This window comes from Sapajus apella, unplaced genomic scaffold (genome assembly GCF_009761245.1).
Source record: "Sapajus apella isolate SASKATOON/1434 unplaced genomic scaffold, GSC_monkey_1.0 scaffold33, whole genome shotgun sequence".
Classification (NCBI taxonomy): domain Eukaryota; kingdom Metazoa; phylum Chordata; class Mammalia; order Primates; family Cebidae; genus Sapajus; species Sapajus apella.
Genome location: NW_022436973.1, coordinates 10,947,083 through 10,966,255, shown reverse-complemented (window position 1 = coordinate 10,966,255; position 19,173 = coordinate 10,947,083). Strand labels below are relative to the sequence as shown.

Below are 19,173 nucleotides of genomic sequence, written 5' to 3'. Positions count from 1 at the left end.
AACAGTATAAAGACATATTTACACATAAAAGGACTAAATATATTTGCTTCTTTGCAGACTTTCTCAGGAATCTACAGAAAGATGTGTTGCACAGAGATGACAGAGTAAATCCACAATTCAGAAGTTTGAGACACAAGGTCCAGGGCACAGGGAATCCCAATCAGGAGTAGGATGTAGAAAAGTTCAGTATGACAGCTGTGCAGTAGGCCTGAAGAGCACTGCTGCAGATCAGAGCTGAAGACTTCAGGAGAAAAACATAAATGAGAATTCGTGAACTTTTTTTTTTAAGTTGTTGTTGTTGATTTTGTGAGATGGAGTTTTGCTCTTGTTACCCAGGCTGGAGTGCAATGGGGTAATCTCGGCTCACTGCAACCTCCACCTCCTGAGTTCAAGAAATTCTCCTGCCTCAGCCTCCCAAGTAGTGGGGATTACGGGCATCCACCACCACGCCTGGCTAATTTTTGTATTTTTAGTAGAGACATGGTTTCTCCATGTTGGCCAGGTTGGTCTTGAACTCCTGACCTCAGGTGATCTGCTGGCCTCTGCTTCCCAAAGTGCTGGGATTACAGGCATGATCCACCACACCCAGCCAAATTATTTGTTATATTACACATCTGGAAAAATCACTTTGCTGGTTGTTTGTCTAATTTATTAACCACATAGGAAAAAATTAATAGCTGCAAAGAAAGCTAATGAAAATGGGGAGGAGGGAAATGAGGCAGTTAGCCTTAGGAAACACCAAAAGAGGCTGGGTGCAGTCTCTTTTGGTATTTCCTTTATTATTTTATTTAAAAATAAAAATAAACTTCTTCACTTTAGATAAATTGTAAATCAAATTATGCAGGAGTTTTAATGGGCCAGGCCTGAGAATGGCACACATCACATTTAATTGGCCAGAACTTGGTCTGAACTGTAAGGAAGGCTGGGAAATATGGTCCAGCTGTGTGTGTCCAGGAGCAAGAAGAAATAAGTTTTCGAGAGGAAATAGCAATATCTGACACAACAGGCAAAAAGTAGGGGTGAGCAGGTGAGGAAGAGCATCTCAGGTATTCATTCATTCAAGGAGCAACACATATTTATTGACCACCTACTGTTGACTAAGCTTGGTTCCAGGTATAGGGATACAAGAGTGAATAAATAAAAGACTGCTCTTATGGAGTTTCTGTTTAGTGGGGAACAGCAGGTGTAAGCTGGAACTTTCCATGGGAGTTGGAACCTGCCCTTCTAGGCCAGTGTGGCTGGAACAGAATTTTAACATTTTTTGCAGGAAGTAATAAGGACTTTAGATTTGATTCTAAGAGCAATGGGACTCCATTAAATCGAATATTAACCAGGGAGTGGCATGATCTGTTTTATTTATTTATTTAATTTTTATTTTTGAGATGGAGTTTCACTCTTGTTGCCCTGGCTGGAGTCCAGTGGTGCCATCTCTGCTCACTGCAACTTCCGCCTCCCGGATTCAAGTGATTCTCCTGCCTCAGCCTCCTGAGTAGCTGGGATTACAAGTGCACACCCCCACGCCCGACTGAATTTTGTATTTTTAGTAGAGACGGGGTTTCACCATGTTGGCCAGGCTAGTCTCGAACTCCTGACCTCAGGTGAATCACCTGCCTCGGCCTCCCAAAGTGCTGGGATTACAGGCGTGAGCCACTGCCCCTGGCTTATGATCTGCTGTAAATAATTACTCTGGCCACCTTATGGAAAATGGGTTGTCCAGCCAGAGCTGGACAAAAGAATGGAAGAGAGACCAGATATTTCAGGCAGGCTAGAGATGAGCGTGGCCTGGCCTTGCCTGGTGCGGTCGTGACTGACTGGATTGGGTAAGGGACAGGAAAGAAACAACAAGGATGCCTACAGGTGTTTGGATTGAGTCACTGGGGGCACTCTAAATGGGAACTATCTCTGTAGCAGTTTGAGACACCAGTCAGATAAGGGATGTGAAAGCTTTTAGGAAAGGTTGAACGGCGGCTGAAATCGCGTGTGTTCCATTTTACAGATGAGAAACTGAGGCAGGTCACGTTGTGCGACACTCTCCCCGCTTAGGTGGGTGAGGAGGCCGAGGTGTGTTGAGCCCCCACTAAGCGCCAGCACCGAGCAGAGCCCCGCCCGGCCCCTCGCACCCGGCTTTCCCTGTCCGCTGCTCGTGTCCCAATAAAGTTATTGAAATTGACACTGGTTGCTAAGGAAGTGGGTCGCTGAGCCAGGTTGCTAAGGAAGTGAGCGGCCACTGTCTCTCCCCATCCGGGGCAGCGGGGAATGGCTGAGCCAGGGGTTCGCCGCCCCCGCCGCCGCCGCCGCCGCCGCCGCCCGCTTTTGGCCCGGGCCGCAGGTGAGTCGGAGGTGCCGGGCGTCCGCCGAGCAGGGCCTATCCGTGTGGCTGCCTGGGATTTTCCCGGCGGGCCCGCGCCGCCGCCTGGCTTTGCTGTCCTGCGAGCTCGAGCATCCTCTGCCCTGCTTCCCGGGCATCCTCTGGTCGTCCGGACGGCCTCGCCCCTTCTCCCCCGGGCGGGATCGCGGCCCGACCCCCAGACAGGACCACCCTGAGCCGCAGCCCACCTGGGGACCTTGGGACTGTGATCAGGGAACCAGTTTGGGAGGAGGGCGGGGAAGCGAGAACCTGGGGTCCGAACCTCGTTGCTGTCCCGGGCTTGCTGTGTGACCTTGGGCAAGTCTTTTCTCCTCTCTGGCCTTAGTTGACCTGTTTGTCCAGTGGGGTCCTAACCTTGCTTCTCAGAGTGGTTAAGGTGATGAGACGTGTATGTGAAAGTGCCCTAAATGGGGAGATGGAGCACTCTCAGGGAACCCTAGCATGGGAGACCAAGCAGCCAGTTTGAAGACTGAGTGAGTTACTAGAGATGTGGTATTTCCACTTAGTAAGTGTGTGACCCTGGACAAGTTAATTTCTCTGAGTCTTCTTTGTCTTATCTGTGAAATGGGATTATAGACTACTGTGGACATCCAATGAGACTGAGTATGTCAAGTAGCTTGGCAAAATAGTAAGTACTCAACCAGCTATCATGAGGTGTCTAGGGTAGGAGGGCAAGACTCACAGGAGGAGATGACTTTGGGACAGGTTAGGTGTAGGTGTGTAGGATGCCAGCTCATATGGGTAGTCCTACTGCAATGCCAACTTCCAATCCCAGTTTTACTTCTCCATTCTGCTCAGAGCAAGGGAAGTAGTGGACTTCTACAAGTAGCCCTGGGAAACTCTTTGAGGTCAAGCCCTTGGAAATAGTTGGGGTCATGATCTCATTTTCTTTATTTTCTTTTGAGATGGAATCTCACTCTGTTGCCAGGATGGAGTGCAGTGGAGAGATTTCGGCTCACCACAACAGCCACTGACTCCTGGTTTCAAGCGATTCTCCTGCTTCAGCCTCCCACACCCAGCTAATTTTTGTATTTTTAGTATAGATGGGGTTTCACCATATTGGCCAGGATGGTCTTGATCTCTTGACCTCATGATCTGCTTGGCTCAGCCTCCCAAAGTGCTGGAATTACAGGCGTGAGCCACCGGGCCTGGCCCATGTTCTCATTTTCTACTTGGGCTTCATTGACTCTTCCAGAAGAAAAGAGACATCTTTATGTCCTTTGGGAAGTGCTTAAAGCAGTAATAACTATTTTATAAGCATATGATTAAGAAGCACTTTACCAGGTATATTATTTCATTTACTCTTTATGTAGACTTTGCCGGGTAGCTGGTGATGTCATCCTCATTTTGCCAAAGAGGAAACAGGTTCAGAAAAGTAAAGGAAAGGACCTGCCTAAGAATCTTTTTTTTTTCTTTTGAGACTGAGTCTCAGTCTGTTGCCCAGGCTGGAGTGTAGTGGCGCAATCCCAGCTCACTGCAACCTCCGCCTCTTAGGTTCAAGCAATTCTCCTGCCCCAGCCTCTGGAGTAGCTGGGACTACAGATGTTCACTACCTCGATCACTAATTTTTGTAGTTTTAGTAGACAGGCTTTTGCCATGTTGGCCAAGCTGGTCTCAAACTCCTGGCCTCAAGTGATACACCCGCCGCCGCCTCCTAAAGTGCTGGGATTACAGGCTTGTGCCACTACATCGGGCCATTGCCTAAGAATCTTGCATCTACTAAGTGATTAAAGTGGACATGTTTCTAGGTAAATGCTGTATTTTATCCTCCATTCACTGTTGTGTTTGATTTTGCAACAGTTGCTATTATAAGGCCACGATTATTCTTTTGTTACTTTTAACTGGCTAGAAGCTTTTCTTCAAAAGGCAAGGAAAGAAATCTCATGTAAAGCTTCATTTAAATAGATACTGTACAAAGTGAGGACCTCAGAAAAGGGCTGGAATCTTTTTTTTTTCTTTGAGATGGAGTTTTGCTCTTGTTTTCCAGGCTGGAGTGCAATGGAGTGATCTCAGCTCACCGTAATCTCTGCCTCCCGGCTTCAAGCTATTCTCCTGCCTCAGCCTCCCGAGTAGCTGGGATTACAGGCACGCCACCACTTCTGGCTAATTTTATATTTTTAGTAGAGACAAGGTTTCTCCATGTTGGTCAGGCTGACCTCTAATTCCCAATCTCAGGTGATCTGCCTGCCTTGGCCTTCCAAAGTACTGGGTTTACAAGCGTGAGCCACTGTGCCCGGACTGAAAGCTGGAATCTTTAAAAGTGGGCTTCTCTGTCTCTCATTCCCTCCTCTTTAAAATGAGGAGACTAGGCTAGATTATACTGAAGGCCCTTTCAGTGGTGTTAGGCAGTTGTGGTTAAAAGCCTGCAATCAGACTACTTGGACTAAAATCTTGGCTCTACCACTTACAAGCTGTATGCTACTGAGCAAAGAGGTGCTACTTTACCTCTGAAATGATGCTCAGTGCCTCTGAAATGATGAGAGGACTCTTTGGTAAGGAGCCCTGTGAGGAAGACTTATTCATAGTTAATTTTGAACACCTTGGTGGTGTAGTTTCCTCATCTGTAAAATGGGGATAGTAGGCTGGGTGTGGTGGCTCACGCCTGTAATCCCAGCACTTTGGGAGACCGAGGAGAGCAGATCATGAGGTCAAGAGATCGAGACTATCCTGGCCAACATGGTGAAACCCTGTCTCTACTAAAAAATAAAAAAATTAGCTGGGCATGGTAGTGGGCACCTGTAGTCCCAGCTACTCAGGAGGCTGAGGCAGGAGAATCGCTTGAGCCTGGGAGGCAGCAGTTATAGAGAGCTGAGATTGCATCACTGCACTCCAGCTTGGTGACAGAGCGAGACTCCATCTAAAAAAAAAATGAAGATAATAATAGTACATATTATGTATAGCTGTTCTGAGGATTTATTTGAACCCAATATATGTAAAGTGGCCAGCATATTTGGTAAACATTAGCTATTGTTATTTGGACTAATGTGGTGCTTGTACTGTATTTTCCATTTATGCTTGGCAAATGAATAAATTAAAGCATATGATAATACCAGGTCTGTCAACCATAACATCATTGCAAGCAGGAAACGGTAGCCATCATGGCATTATATAAATGTTGATATTTTTATACGGTTGCCCCAGGAACCTGTAACCCTTTGCCACAGTGGGTTGCAAAGAAAGGTGAAAGTTGTTGGTAGGATGTCAGGTTTGGTAGCCCAACACCCAATTCAGTAAATATTTGCTAAATCGCCTTGTGCTAGGCACATGAAGGATGTGGAGATCAGTCCCACATTGATCTCCTTCAAGGAACTCAGAGCTTGCTTTGCAACTTACTGCATTTGACATGATTTGACTTCTTTAAATGAATTCATATCTTATCTTATGTTTGCCTGGCTGCAGAGTAAAGCCACTGATTCTAATCTCTTTTGTTGTGTCCCTAGACTTCTGTTAGGTGCCTGGATTAGAAACCTCAGATTGCTTCCTAAGCCTTTTCATCCATTAATTTACAAGTCCCTGAGAAAGAGACTCCTCTTATGTAACAGGGAGTAACAATACTTGACAATAACAATATGGTGCCTAATGGTTTACAAAAATGCTTACGCTTGCTTACACATTCTTTTACTCATTTAATCTTCTCTGTGTCCCTTCAAGGAAGGTGAGGTGCAAATTAGGATCTCAATTTTATAGTTGAGAAATCTGAAGAGAAGCCAAGAAGCCATGATGCGAGTGAGTTCAGTCTTCGGGCTTCAAGTGCACTTGCCACTATCCTCCCCAGATTTTATTTATCCGGCATCTCCTGAGCACCTAGGATGTGTCAGTTCTGTTTTAGCCTGGAGATATCATGGTAGAAAGGTACATGAGTCCCTTGCTCTCATGCAGCTTATATTCTACTGGCAGCAAACAGAAAAACACACCAATAAATGAACAAGGGAATTTGGATAAGGAATAAGTGCTGGGGTGAAATCCTGTCTCTACTAAAAATACAAAACTTAGCTGGGCCTGGTGGCATCTGCCTGTAGTCCCAGCTACTCAGGAGGCTAAGGCATGAAAATCGCTTGAACCCAGGAAGCGGAGGCTGCACTGAGCCGAGATCATGCCATTGCACTCCAGCCTGGGTGACAGAGTAAGACTCAGTCTCAAAAAAAAAAAAGAAAAAAAAAAACGGCCTTGCTAGGGTAGTGATATTTTTGCTGAGATTTGCTCCCATGGAGGGGCCGGCCATTTGAAGATGTGTTAGAAAGAAGAACAAGGGTAAAGGCTGTGAGGTGAGAACAAGCTTGGTAAGTTCTAGAAACTTCAAGAAGGCTTAGAATGGCTGGGACAGGTGAGTCGAAGGCAGAGACAGGAGGTGATGGATGTAGGGGATGGGAGCGGTGGGGAGCATCTCAGATCATACAGGGCCTTGTCTGCTAGAGTAAGGAATTGGGATTTTGTCTTAAAAGCTGTGGGAATCGTTGGAGGTTCTGGAAAAGGGGAGTGACATGATCTATTTTTGTTTTTTAAAATATTCACTCTCACCTCTGTGGCCAATGAATTTTAGAGGGCATAGGAGTGGCAGCCAGGAGGCTAGTTAGGAGGTTAGGCAAGAGAAGATAGTGGCCTTCTAGGTTGGTGGTAAGGGAGGTGGTAAAAGAGGACGGATTGGGGATGTGTTTTGGAGGTAGAACCAGCAGGATGGTGAGGTGAGGGTGAGATAATGAGAGGAATTAAGGATGACTCCTGGGTTTTTGGCCTGAGCAATTAAGTAGGTGTTAGAGATGCCATCTGCCTCTGAAATGATGAGAGGACTCTTTGGTAAGGGGCCCTATGAGGAAGAATTATTCATAGTTTATTTTGAGCCCCTTAGAGGAGAGGCACAAGGTATAAGCATCATACGTAGTCTGTGGGGAGGAAATTGCAGATTATGCTGACGGAAGCTAGCCAGGTGTAACTGACTGAAACTTGAAATTCCCACTGTGAACCAAAAGAAAAGAAAAGAGCCCTGCTTTTCTATAGTATGGCTCTTTGCCAGCCTGTGGAGCGGCAGGTGTGGGCTTTGCCAGGGCAGTACCCATCTGTCTTTCTGTCTTGTGCTTTTGGCATTGCAGTGCTGACTCAGGATCTTGGCTGAGGGAATCTGGCCAGCTTTGGAAGAAGGAGTGGAATCACTAGTGGAGTTCACTTGGTGCCCCAAATGGCCACTCTCTCCCTGCCAAAGTGGTTCTTTCCTGGCCACCAAATGATGGTTCTGGAGTTTCAGAGCTTTTAACTTGAGAATCCCTGGAAAACCTGTTTAACTCTACCAGAATTCCTAGAGGATTCTTGAATGGAGAATCTCTTCTGAGCAAGGGAATTCCAGCCTCATTGTTATATATTCCAGTAATTGTACTTGTAAATCTGGGCATTACAGTGTTGTACATTCAACACTGTGAATAGTAAGACTAATAGTCTTTCTACTGCTACTGGTTTATTTAATTAAATTTAATTAATTAATTTAATTACTTATTTTGGAGACAGGGTCTCCCTCTGTCATCCAGGTTGGTATGCAGTGATGTGATCATGGCTCCCCACAGCCTTGAACTCCCAGGCTCAGATCCTTCTATCTCAGTCTCCTAAGTGGCTGGAAACAAGACATGTACCCTCATGCCTGGCTGATTAAAAAACAAATTTTGGGGTCTAGGCGTGATGGCTCACGTCTGTAATCCCAGCACTTTGGGAGGCTGAGGCAGGCGGATAAGGAGGTCAGGAGTTCGAAACCAGCCTGACTAACATGGTGAAACCCCGTCTATACTAAAAATACAAAGATTAGCCAGATGTGGTGGTGCATGCCTGTAATCATAGCTATTCAGGAGGCTGACGCAAAAGAATCGCTTGAACCCAGGAGGCGGAGGTTGCAATGAGCTGAGATTGTGCCACTGCATTCCAGCCTGGGCAACAGAGCAAGACTCGATCTCAAAAACAAAATTTTTTTTTTTTTTGTAGATAGCTAGGTGTGGTGACTCATGCCTGTAATCTCAGCACTTTGGGAGGCTGAGACACGTGGATCACCTGAGATCAGGAGTTCCAGACCAGCCTGGCCAGCATATTGAAACCCCATCTCTACTAAAAATACAAAAATTAGCTAGGTATGGTGGTGCACACTTGTAGTCCCAGGTACTCAGGAGGCTGAGGTAGCAGAATCACTTGAATCCAGGAGGCAGAGGTTAGAGTGAGCTGAAATTGCTCCACTGCCCTCCAGCCTGGTAACAGAGTGAGACTCTGTCTCAAAAAATAATAATAATAAATACATAAAAATTATTATTATTATTGTAGAGATGGGGTCTTGCTATGTTACAGACTAGTCTCAAACTCCTGGCTTCAAGCAGTCTTCCTGCCTTGGCCTCCCAGAGTGCTGGGATTACAGGCGTGAGCCACGGCACCTGGCTACCACTGCTATTTGTATAACTTTGCAGTTTAGAATGCCCTTTCCTGTGCATTCTCATTTACTAATTGTCAGTCAGTTGAGACCACGTGGAGTACTTATTATCCCCAGTTTACAGATGAAGACATTGCGGTGTGGAGAGGTCTCTTGCTTTTGTCAGTAATATTAAGCATCTTCTAGGTGCAGAGTCAGGGAGATCCTTGCTGCTCAAAGTGTGTTCTCTGTGACAGAGGACATGTGCCCATGTCCCCAGGACCTTGTCAGAAATGCAGAATCTAGGCTGGGTGCAGTGGCTTACGCTTGTAATCCCAGCAGTTTGGGAGGCCAAGGCAGGAGGATCACTGAAGGCCAGGAGTTCGAGACCAACTTGGGCAAAATAGCGAGACCTCATCTATATTTTTTGTTGTTGTTGTTGTTGCCCAGGCTGGAGTGCAATGGCACGATCTCAGCTCACTGTTACCTCTACCTTCTGGGTTCAATGATACTCCTGCCTCAGCCTCCCAAGTATCTGACATTACAGGTGTGTGCCACCATGCCCGGCTAGTTTTTTTTTTTTTTTTTTTTAGTAGAGACGGGGCTTCATCATGTTGATCAGGCTGGTCTTAAACTCCTGACCTCATGATCTGCCCACCTTGGCCTCCCAAAGTGCTGGGATTACAGACGTGAACCACTGCACCCAGCCCCTCATCTGTATTTTTTAAAAAAGAAGAGGAAAACAACAACAACAGGCCTAGATCTAATAAACTAGAGTCTGCCTTTTACCAAGATCCCTGATGTTTCCTGTGCATGTTCAAGTTTAAGATGCTCTCATCTGGGCCGGACGCGGTGGCTCAAGCCTGTAATCCCAGCACTTTGGGAGGCCGAGGCGGGTGGATCACGAAGTCAAGAGATCAAGACCATCCTGGTCAACATGGTGAAACCCCGTCTCTACTAAAACTACGAAAAATTAGCTGGGCATGGTGGCGCATGCCTGTAATCCCAGCTACTCAGGAGGCTGAGGCAGGAGAATTGCCTGAACCCAGGAGGTGGAGGTTGTGGTGAGCCGAGATGCGAAACTCCGTCTCAAAAAAAAAAGATACTCTCATCTAGGTAATTAGTAGCGAAACTAAGACGTACCAATGATAACAACAATGAAAATAATCGTCGTAGCTAACATACATTAGCCAAGTGCTGTGGTAAGCACTTTACACATGTTGCTTCATTTAGATTTAGACCTCACAGCAACCCTGTAACACAGATTTCCAGAAGAGGAAAGTAGAGGCTCAGAAAAGTTCAGTAACTTCCCTACATCTGCTGACTCCAAGTCTATTGCTCTTTCTACCGTTCTTGTGTTCATCTGTTTTTCAGGTGGGCAGTGACCACATCTTAGTTGGCTTATCCAAGTCCCTTCTCCTCCATACCTGCATAACTAATTTTAAATGATGACAAAAAAAGTGACTTCAAAAAATACTTGAGGAAATCAAGGGGAAAACTTTTGAGCTAGATGGATGTCAGTTACTTGCCTGATGAGGCTGCAAACACATATTTCATTTAGTAAGATAAGCTACCTCTCACACTTCTTAGTCCAACTTCAGGGCCAGAACAGCCGAAGCAGGTAGGAACTGTGAGCTGGGGTTCTGAGTCATTTAGCTCTAAACTGTTTCTTGATTCTGGTGATAAATATCTACATTGGGTGAGAAGACAGTGGATAAAGTCCCCTATAACACCCGCTGGCTAATTGTTAAAAGATTCTATCTCATAGTGCCTCAGTTTTCTTTCTCTGCCCTATGGTCTCATTATTTTTGTTTCAACACCTCCCTATCTTTCTAGACTCCCAGAAAGATTTCTTGGTCAAGAATTATGCCATTATAGGAAAATTTGACCTGAAAGGGTGGTAGGACCTGGGTAAAGCCAGGATTCTGATATCACTTCTGCTACTTGCTGTGTGACTTGGAGCAAGTGACTCAACCTCTCTAGGCCTCTCTCATATATATCTGTATATATATGCATATATGTATATATATGCAAAATAAAGACGTGGGACGGTTCTTCGCAAAGCCCTTTCAGCCCTGCCCAAAAGACTGAACCTTAAGTTGGGTGATATTTTCTTCTTTGTTGGTGACTTCGTACTGGGCTTTCTCCCAAACCTTTTGGGTGTGGCTTTTAGAGCGTATTTCTTGGCAGTCAGAAAGCATTACAATCAGTTCATCTTATCAGCATCACACATCTGCACAGCAGCTTGGGATGTTCATGTTTGAGGTTCAGTTAATCATGGTGACACATTGTGTCTTTTTACTTTGTCACACTGATTGCAGACATTGAGCTTTTCACACAGGAAGATCTATCTTTAGCGTGCTGATTTATTTAACTCATAATTTGCATTAGAGAGTGAACCAGTGATCATCATGGTGGGTATGGTTTTTATTTTTAAAGTTTTTGGCAAGACACTCGCAGCACTTGCATTTTATCATGCTTGAATATAGTGTATAAATGGAAATGGGTTCGAGTGAAATAGAAATTGCCGTAGATTATTGGGAGCTTGGGACTTAACCACTCTGGAGTCCTTCACATCACCTTCAGCAGTAGTTTCAGGAAGGGCTTGCTTGGCCTTTTGTGTGTGACATAAATTAAACAGAAACTAAAAGCTCTATCTAAAAGCACAATCTCTAGCTGCTTAGTGGACTGTAGTAATCATTACTTTATAACACATTTCAAGAACATAAGCAAAAAACCTAGCTGGCAAATCATAAAAGATTCCATCTAGGTAAGATAAAATATCAGTTCAAGTTACCTAAAGATAACCACAAGAAGATAGTCCTTGGTGGAAGTAGTTACTAGTTTTGCAAGATCTGCAAGAAGTTAGACTCTAGCCTGGAATGCTTTTCCTTCTTTAGTTCTTCAATTGTCAGCCTTTTTAAAAAATATGTTTTTTTCCTGATTATAAAAATAATTAATTTCCACTGAGGAAAAACATGAAGAAACTTCTGAAAAGATTAAATAAGATTGACTTTAAGATCCACCCCCCAGAAATAACCACTGTTAATGTTTTACTGTCTATGTACAAATGTATTCCTAAATACATTTTATCTCAGAGGCTTGCATTTCTTCCTTGTTTCCTTCATTGCTGTTATTTAGGCTATTTTCAGTGTTAAACGTTGGGAGTAATGCTTCAGAGAATATCTTAGTGATGATTATTTTGTGTGAACCTTTGTCTGCATTGCTGATGATTTCTTTAGATCCTTTAATGTTAAAATTTTAAATTACAAAGGCAACCCCCCCTTAAGTAATGTGTTAAACACAGCAGTGTTAAACTAAAACTGAAAAGACAGACGTAACTATAATTTGGGTAGGGAATTTACCTATGGTGATGGTATCCTAATTCAGGTTTCAGCTTACTTGACTACTTACAGATATATTTTTAGAAAGTTGTATTCAAGACCGGGCGCGGTGGCTCACGCTTGTAATCCCAGCACTTTGGGAGGCCGAGGCAGGTGGATCACGAGGTCAAGAGATCGAGACCATCCTGGTCAACATGGTGAAACCCCGTCTCTACTAAAAATACAAAAATTAGCTGGGCATGGTGGCGCGTGCCTGTAATCCCAGCTACTCAGGAGGCTGAGGCAGGAGAATTGCCTGAACCCAGGAGGCGGAGGTTGCGGTGAGCCAAGATCGCGCCATTGCACTCCAGCCTGGGTAACAAGAGCGAAACTCTGCCTCAAAAAAAAAAAAGTTGTATTCAAAATATATTTCCCATTTTGTATTTGGAAATGTTCATTTAACATTATTTCATAACCATGTTTCCATATTTTTGTATTTATTTATTGAAATTTTTATTTTATTTTATTTTTGTAAGGACAGGATCTCACTGTGTTGCTCAGGATGGTCTCAAACTCCTAGGCTCAAGTGATCCTCCTGCCTTGGCCTCCCAAAGTGCTGAGATTACAAGCATGAACCACCAATCTATATTTTTTGTTGTTTATTTATTTTTGAGATAGGGTGTCACTCTGTTGCCCAGGCTGGAGTGCTGTGGCATGATCATAGCTCACTGGAACCTCCAACTCCTGGGCTTGAGTGATCCTTCACCTCAGCCTCCTAAGTGGCCAGGACCACAGTTGTGTGCCACTACTCGTGGCTGATTTTTAAATTTTTCATAGAGGCAGGATCTCACTGTGTTGCCGAGGCTGGTCTTGAACCCCTGGCCTCAAGTAATGCTCCTGCCTCAGCCTCCCAAAATGCCGAGACTACAAGTGTGAGCCACTGCACCTTGCTATGTTTTTATGTTTAGCAGTTATTACTACACATTAGTAGTTTAATGGTTCCCACTATATTGTCCCTGGCATTGGGCACTGAAGTTGTTTCTACCTTTTTATAATCACATATAATACTGTTATAGAGAATATCTCCTTCTCTCTCAGCCTCATAAGAGAACAATTCTAAATAAGTGATTTGTGAAAAGTTAGAACTTTAAAAAATTCTAACAGAGAACTGTACATTTTTCTTCTTAGGATCCTCTAAAGGTATCTTTAAAAAAAAAAAAAAAAAAAAAGCTTTAGCTGGATGTGGTGGCTCATTCCTGTAATCCCAGCACTTTGGGAGGCCTAAGTGGGAAGATGCTTGAGACCAGAAGTTTGAGACCAGAAGTTTGAGACCAGCCTGGGCAACATAGCAAGACCGCATCTGTACAAAAAATATATAAATTTCCCCGGGTTCAGTGGCTTGCACCTGTAGTCCCAAATACTTAGGAAGCTGAGGCGAGGGTCACTTGGGCCCAGGAATTCAAGGCTATAGTGAGCCATGATTGCACCACTGCATTCCAGCCTGGGTGACAGAGTGAGTGAGATCCTGTCTTCAAACAAGCAAAAAAACCCAACTTTATTTAGATATATTTTACATATCATGAAGTGTTTTTTTTTTGTTTTTTTTTTTTGAGATGAAGTCTTGCACTGTTGTCCAGGCTGTAGTGCAGTGGCGTGATCTCAGCTCACTGCAATCTCTGCCTCCTGGGTTTTTAAGTGAGTCTCCTGCCTCAGCCTCCCAAGCAGCTGGCACTACAGGTGTGGGCCACCACACCCAGCTAATTTTTGTATTTTTAGTAGAGACGGGGTTTCACCATGTTGGCCAGGATGGTCTCAATCTTCTGACCTCGTGATCTGCCCGCCTCAGCCTCCCAAAGTGCTGGGATTACAGGTGTGAGCCACTGCACCTGGCCATAAAGTTATTTTTAAAATAAATTTGTGTTAAAAGAAAGTAGATTTAAAGAAAAAATGTTAAGTAAATAGTAGTACAGGTGATGGACATGGCAAAAATTGTGAAGAAGCAGTTAGATTACTGACATTTCAGACACGCTGGTATGGAAGAAAAGCCAGGGACTTCGGAGCCAGGTCAACCTGGATTCGGCTTGCTTTGCCACTTATTAACTCAGGGTGCCATGTTACTTCCCTAAGTCTCTGTTTCTTTTCCCCTGTAAATTGGGTCAGGGTAGAGTTATGGCTTGTGGGCCAGACGTTTGCTGCCTGTCCTCCTCTAGTCCTTACCCCAAGCAGCAGGTGTTAGTGGTTTTCCCATTTTACAGATGAGAACATCAGCTCTGAGGGGTAAGGAACTTTCACAGAGCCTCAGAACTAGGAATGATAGGCTGGGCGCAGTGCTTACGTGTGTAATCCCAGCACTTTTGGAGGCCAAGTTGGGTGGAGCACTTGAGGCTAGGAGTTTGAGACCAGCCTGGCCAACATAATGAAACCTGCTCTCTGCTGAAAATACAAAAATTAGCTGGACATGGTGGCGGTGAACCCCTGTAATCCCAGCTGCTTGGTAAGCTGAGGTAGGAGATTTGCTTGAACCCAGGAGGTGGAAGTTGCAGGGAGCCAAGATCACGCCACTTATACTGCAGCCTGGGTGACAGAGCAGGACTCTGTCTCAAAAAAAAAAAAAAAAAACTAGAATGATAGAGCTGGGTTTCAATCCCAGGTGTGTCTGAATCTCTTTTTGGCTATTTAGGCTACCTCTGCCTGTTAAATACAAGTTTTGCTATGGTTCTCTGCCTATGGCATTATTCACAATAGCCAAGAGGTAGAAGCAGCCCAAATGTCCATTGACAGATGAATGAATAAAGAATATGTGGTACAGGCTGGGCACAATGGCTCACGCCTATAATTCCAGCACTTTGGGAGGCCAAGGCAGAAGGATTGCTTGAGCCCAGGAGTTCCAGACCAACCTGGGCAATATAGTGAAGACCTTGTTTCTATAACAAATTTTTAAAAATTAGCTGAGTATGGTGGCACGTACCTGTAGTCTCAGCTACTCAAAAGGCTGAGGTGGGAGGATTGCTTGAGCCTAAGAGCTTGAGGATTCAGTGAACTGTCATTGCGCCACTGCACTCCAGCCTGGGTGTCAGCAAGACTGTGCCTCAAAAAAAAAAAAAAAAAAATATATATATATATATATATATATATATATATGGCACATACAGGAATGGAATGTTATTCAGCCTTAAAAAAGAAGGAAGTTCTGACACATGCTTTAATATTGATGAACCTTGAGGGCATTGTGCTGGGTGAAATAAACCAGCAAAAGGACAAATAAAACAGAAGGACAATACTGTTATGATTCCACTTATCCGAGGTATCTAGAGTAGTCAAAATTATGGAAGCAGGGTTACCAGGGGCTGAGGAGAAGGGAAAGGAGGGGTTACTCAATAGTTATAAAGTTTCAGTGTTGCAAGATGAAAACGTTCTAGAAATGTGTTAACAATGTGAATATAGTTAACACTACTACTGAACTATACACTTAAAATGATTAAGAGGGTAAATTTTATATTATGTGGGGTTTTTTACTGTAATTAAAAAATTTTTTTTAAATGATAAGCCATTGGTTAGAGGGTGATTTTTTTTTCTTTTGGAAAATCCCAGTTACACTTAAAACTAGAATAATGTAGTGAATCATGAACCCACATCTAGCAGTTCTCAGCACTTGGCAATGCTGTTTTACCTATAACCTTCCATGCAACTCAACCCTGAAAAAGATCCCAGACAGCATATAATTTTATCTGAAAATATTTTCATTTATCTCGAGGATAATAACTTTCTTTTAAAAAATAATAGCATTTTTACACATAAATAACAGTAATTTCTTACATTGTCTCATATTCAGTGTTCCAATTTTCTTGTTATCTTATACATTTTTTTTGGAAACAGTCTTGCTATGTCACCCAGCCTGGAGTGCAGTGGCGCCATCTAGGCTCACTGCACCCTCTGCTTCCTGGGTTCAAGTAATTCTCCTGACTCAATGTCCCGAGTAGTTAGGATTACAAACACACATGCACCACGCCCAGCTAATTTTTGTATTTTTAGTAGAGACAGGGTTTCACCAAGTTGGCCAGGCTGGTCTTGAACTCCTGACCTTAAGTGGTCCACCTGCCTTGGCTTCCCAAAGTGCTGGGATGCCAGGCATGAGCCACTCCACCTAGCCTCTTTTTTTTTTTTTTTTTTTTTGAGACAGGGTCTCACTGTATCACTAAGGCTTGAATGCAGTGGTGCAATCAGAGCTCACTTCTGCCTCAAACTCCTAGGCAGCACAAGCAAACTCCTGGGTTCACATAATCTTCCCACCTTAGCCTCCTGGGTAGCTGGGACTACAGGCATACACCACCACATGTGGCTAATTTTTAGAAAAATTTTTGTAGAGATGAGGTCTCGCTATCTTGTCCAGGCTGGTCTTAAACTCCTAGACTCAAGTGATCCTCCTGCCTCAGCCTCCCAAAGTGCTGGGATTTTGGGTTGTGAACCACCTAGCTTGGTCCTTGTGCATTTCTTAACAGTTGGTTTGTTTGAATCAAGATAAAATATGAGCTAGACATGGTGGCTCACACCTGTAATACCAGCGCTTTGGGAGGCCTAGGTGGGTGAATCCATGAAGCCAAGAGTTTGAGATCAGTTTGTGCAATGAAGCAGGACCACCTCTCTACAAACAGTTTAAAAAATTAGGCCAGGCACAGTGGCTCATACCTGTAATCCTAGCACTTTGGGAGGCTGAGGTGGGTGGATACTTGAAATCAAGGGTTCAAGACCTGCCTGGCCAATATGGGGAAACCCTGTCTCTACTAAAAATACAAAAAAATTAGCCAGGCATGGTGGCAGGCATCTGTAATCCTAGCTACTCGGGAGGTTGAGACAGGAGAATCACCTGAACCCGGGAGGCAGAGGTTGCAGTGAGCTGAGATCATGCCACTGCACTCTAGTCTGGGTGACAGAGGAGACATTGTCTCAAAAAAAAAACCAAACAAAATTATTCAGGTGGGGTGGTGGACACCTATAGTCCCAGCTACTCTGGAGGCTGAGATGGAAGGATTGCCTGAGCCAGGAGTTCGAGGCTGCAGTGAGCTGAGATACTGCCACTGCACTCCAGCCTGGGCAGCAGAGCAAGACACTGACTCTTAAAAAACAACAACCGAATGTGCACAACATTCCTGCCCCTGGGAATGGATCCTACCAACTGCTCCCACTTATCCTAAAAGTATATATGTTCAGAATAGCCATTAAAATACTGTTTGCAGTAGTAAATGACCATAAACAATCAGAAGGTCCCTCAATAAGGAATGGACTAAACAAAGACTTCTTTTTTGACGGCATGGTGGCTCACGACTATAATCCCAGCACTTTGGGAGGACAAGGCAGGTGAATCGCCTGAGGTCAGGAGTTCAAGACCAGCCTGGCCAATATGGCAAAACCCCATCTCTATCAAAAATAAAAATTTAGCTAGATGTGGTGGCGTGTGATTATAGTCCCAGCTACTTGGGAGTCTTAGATGGGAAGATTGCTTGAGCCCAGGAAGTTGAGGTTGCAGTGAGCTGTGATTGTGCCACTGCACTCCAGCCTGAGCAACAGGGACTCTGTCTCAAAATGAGTGAATGAATGAATGAATGAAAGGAGGTAAGACAGAAATGAAAGAAAAAAGAAGCAGCTGAGCATGGTGTCTGATGCCTGTAATCCCCTACTTTGGGAGGCTGAGATGGAAGGATTACTTGAGCCCAGGAATTTGAGACCAGCCTGGGCAACGTAGTGAGACCTTTGTCTCTACAAAAAATAAAATTAGCCAGGTTTGGTGGCATGTACCTGTAGTCCCAGCTACTGAGGAGGTTGAGGTGGGAGGATTGCCTGAGCCCAGGAGGTTGAGGCTGTGGTGAGCTGACATCATACTACTGCACTCCAACCTAGAGTGCAGAGCAAGAGTCTGTCTCAAAAAAACAAACGAACATGCTGGGCGCGATGGCTCACGCCTGTAATCCCAGCACTTTGGGAGGCTGAGGCAGGCAGATCACAAGGTCAAGAGTTTGTGACCAGCCTGGCCAACATGGTGAAACCCTGTCTCTACTAAAAATACAAAAATTAGCCAGGCATGGTGGTGCCTGCCTGTAATCCCAACTGCTCAGAAGGCTAAGGCAGGATAATTGCTTGAACTCAGGAGACGGAGGTTGCAGTGAGCCAAGATCACGCCACTGCACTCCTGCCTGGGTGACAGAGCAAGACTCCATCTCAAAATAAATAAATAAATAAATAATGAGTTACAGGGAGAAAGAGTTCTCCAAGATTTATATAGGAAGAAGTACAATGGTATAAAGTATACAGCTACTTGAGTTTAAAAGATTAAAAAAAAAAAAAAAAAAAAAAAAGACTGGGCCCGGTGGCTCATGCCTGTAATCCCAGCACTTTGGGAGGCCTAGGTGGGTGGATCACGAGGTCAGGAGTTCAAGACCAGCTTGGTCAACATAGTGAAACCCCGTCTCTACTAAAAATACAAAAATTAGCTGAGTGGTGGCACGAGCCTGTAGTCCTGGCTACTTGAGAGGCTGAGGCAGGAGAATCACCTGAACCCAGGAGGCGGAGGCTGCAGCAAGCCCAAATCATGCCATTGCACTCCAGCCTGGGTACAGAGCGAGACTCCATCTCAAAAAGAAAGAGTGAGTAATGCAGATATGTTAGGAAGATTTACATGTTCACTGTGTACAGATTGAATTGCTTCAATCTGTGAATATATTGATATACACATGTATATATGCATATATATCAAGTGTTTTAAAAATATATGAGTTTATATATGGGTTTTAAAATAAGACAAACCTGGTTTTAAATCCTGACTCTTCCACTTAATTGTCGTGTAACCTTGGGCAAATTAATTTCCCTGAGTCTCTGATCCTTATTTTTTAAATGAGGCTAATGCCTGTCTGCCTTCTAAGGTGATTTTGAGGATTAAAAGAGGGCTCACATGAAGCTCTTGGTATACTGTGGGTTGTGACTCTTGAAGACAATAAAACCCAAGACTCACATTGATTCTGAATGGTAGGTGTTGTCCAATAGACTTGAATATATTTTTTGAATGTATTTTGTGAATGTTTTACAATTGAATGCCAAAAAGAGTTTCTTTTCCTCTT

The 19,173-nt window shown here is 44.2% G+C and overlaps 1 protein-coding gene across 1 annotated transcript in view; it reads left to right on the top strand.

The window, feature by feature from the left end:
• Positions 1–2,239: 2,239 nt before the first annotated feature.
• KIF3B (kinesin family member 3B) overlaps positions 2,240–19,173 on the top strand; it is a 53,244-nt gene continuing 36,310 nt past the window's right edge. The window contains exon 1 of the mRNA XM_032295276.1: positions 2,240–2,329. The gene's annotated coding sequence lies outside the window, so the exon portion shown is untranslated. The remainder of the gene's footprint in view (positions 2,330–19,173) is intronic.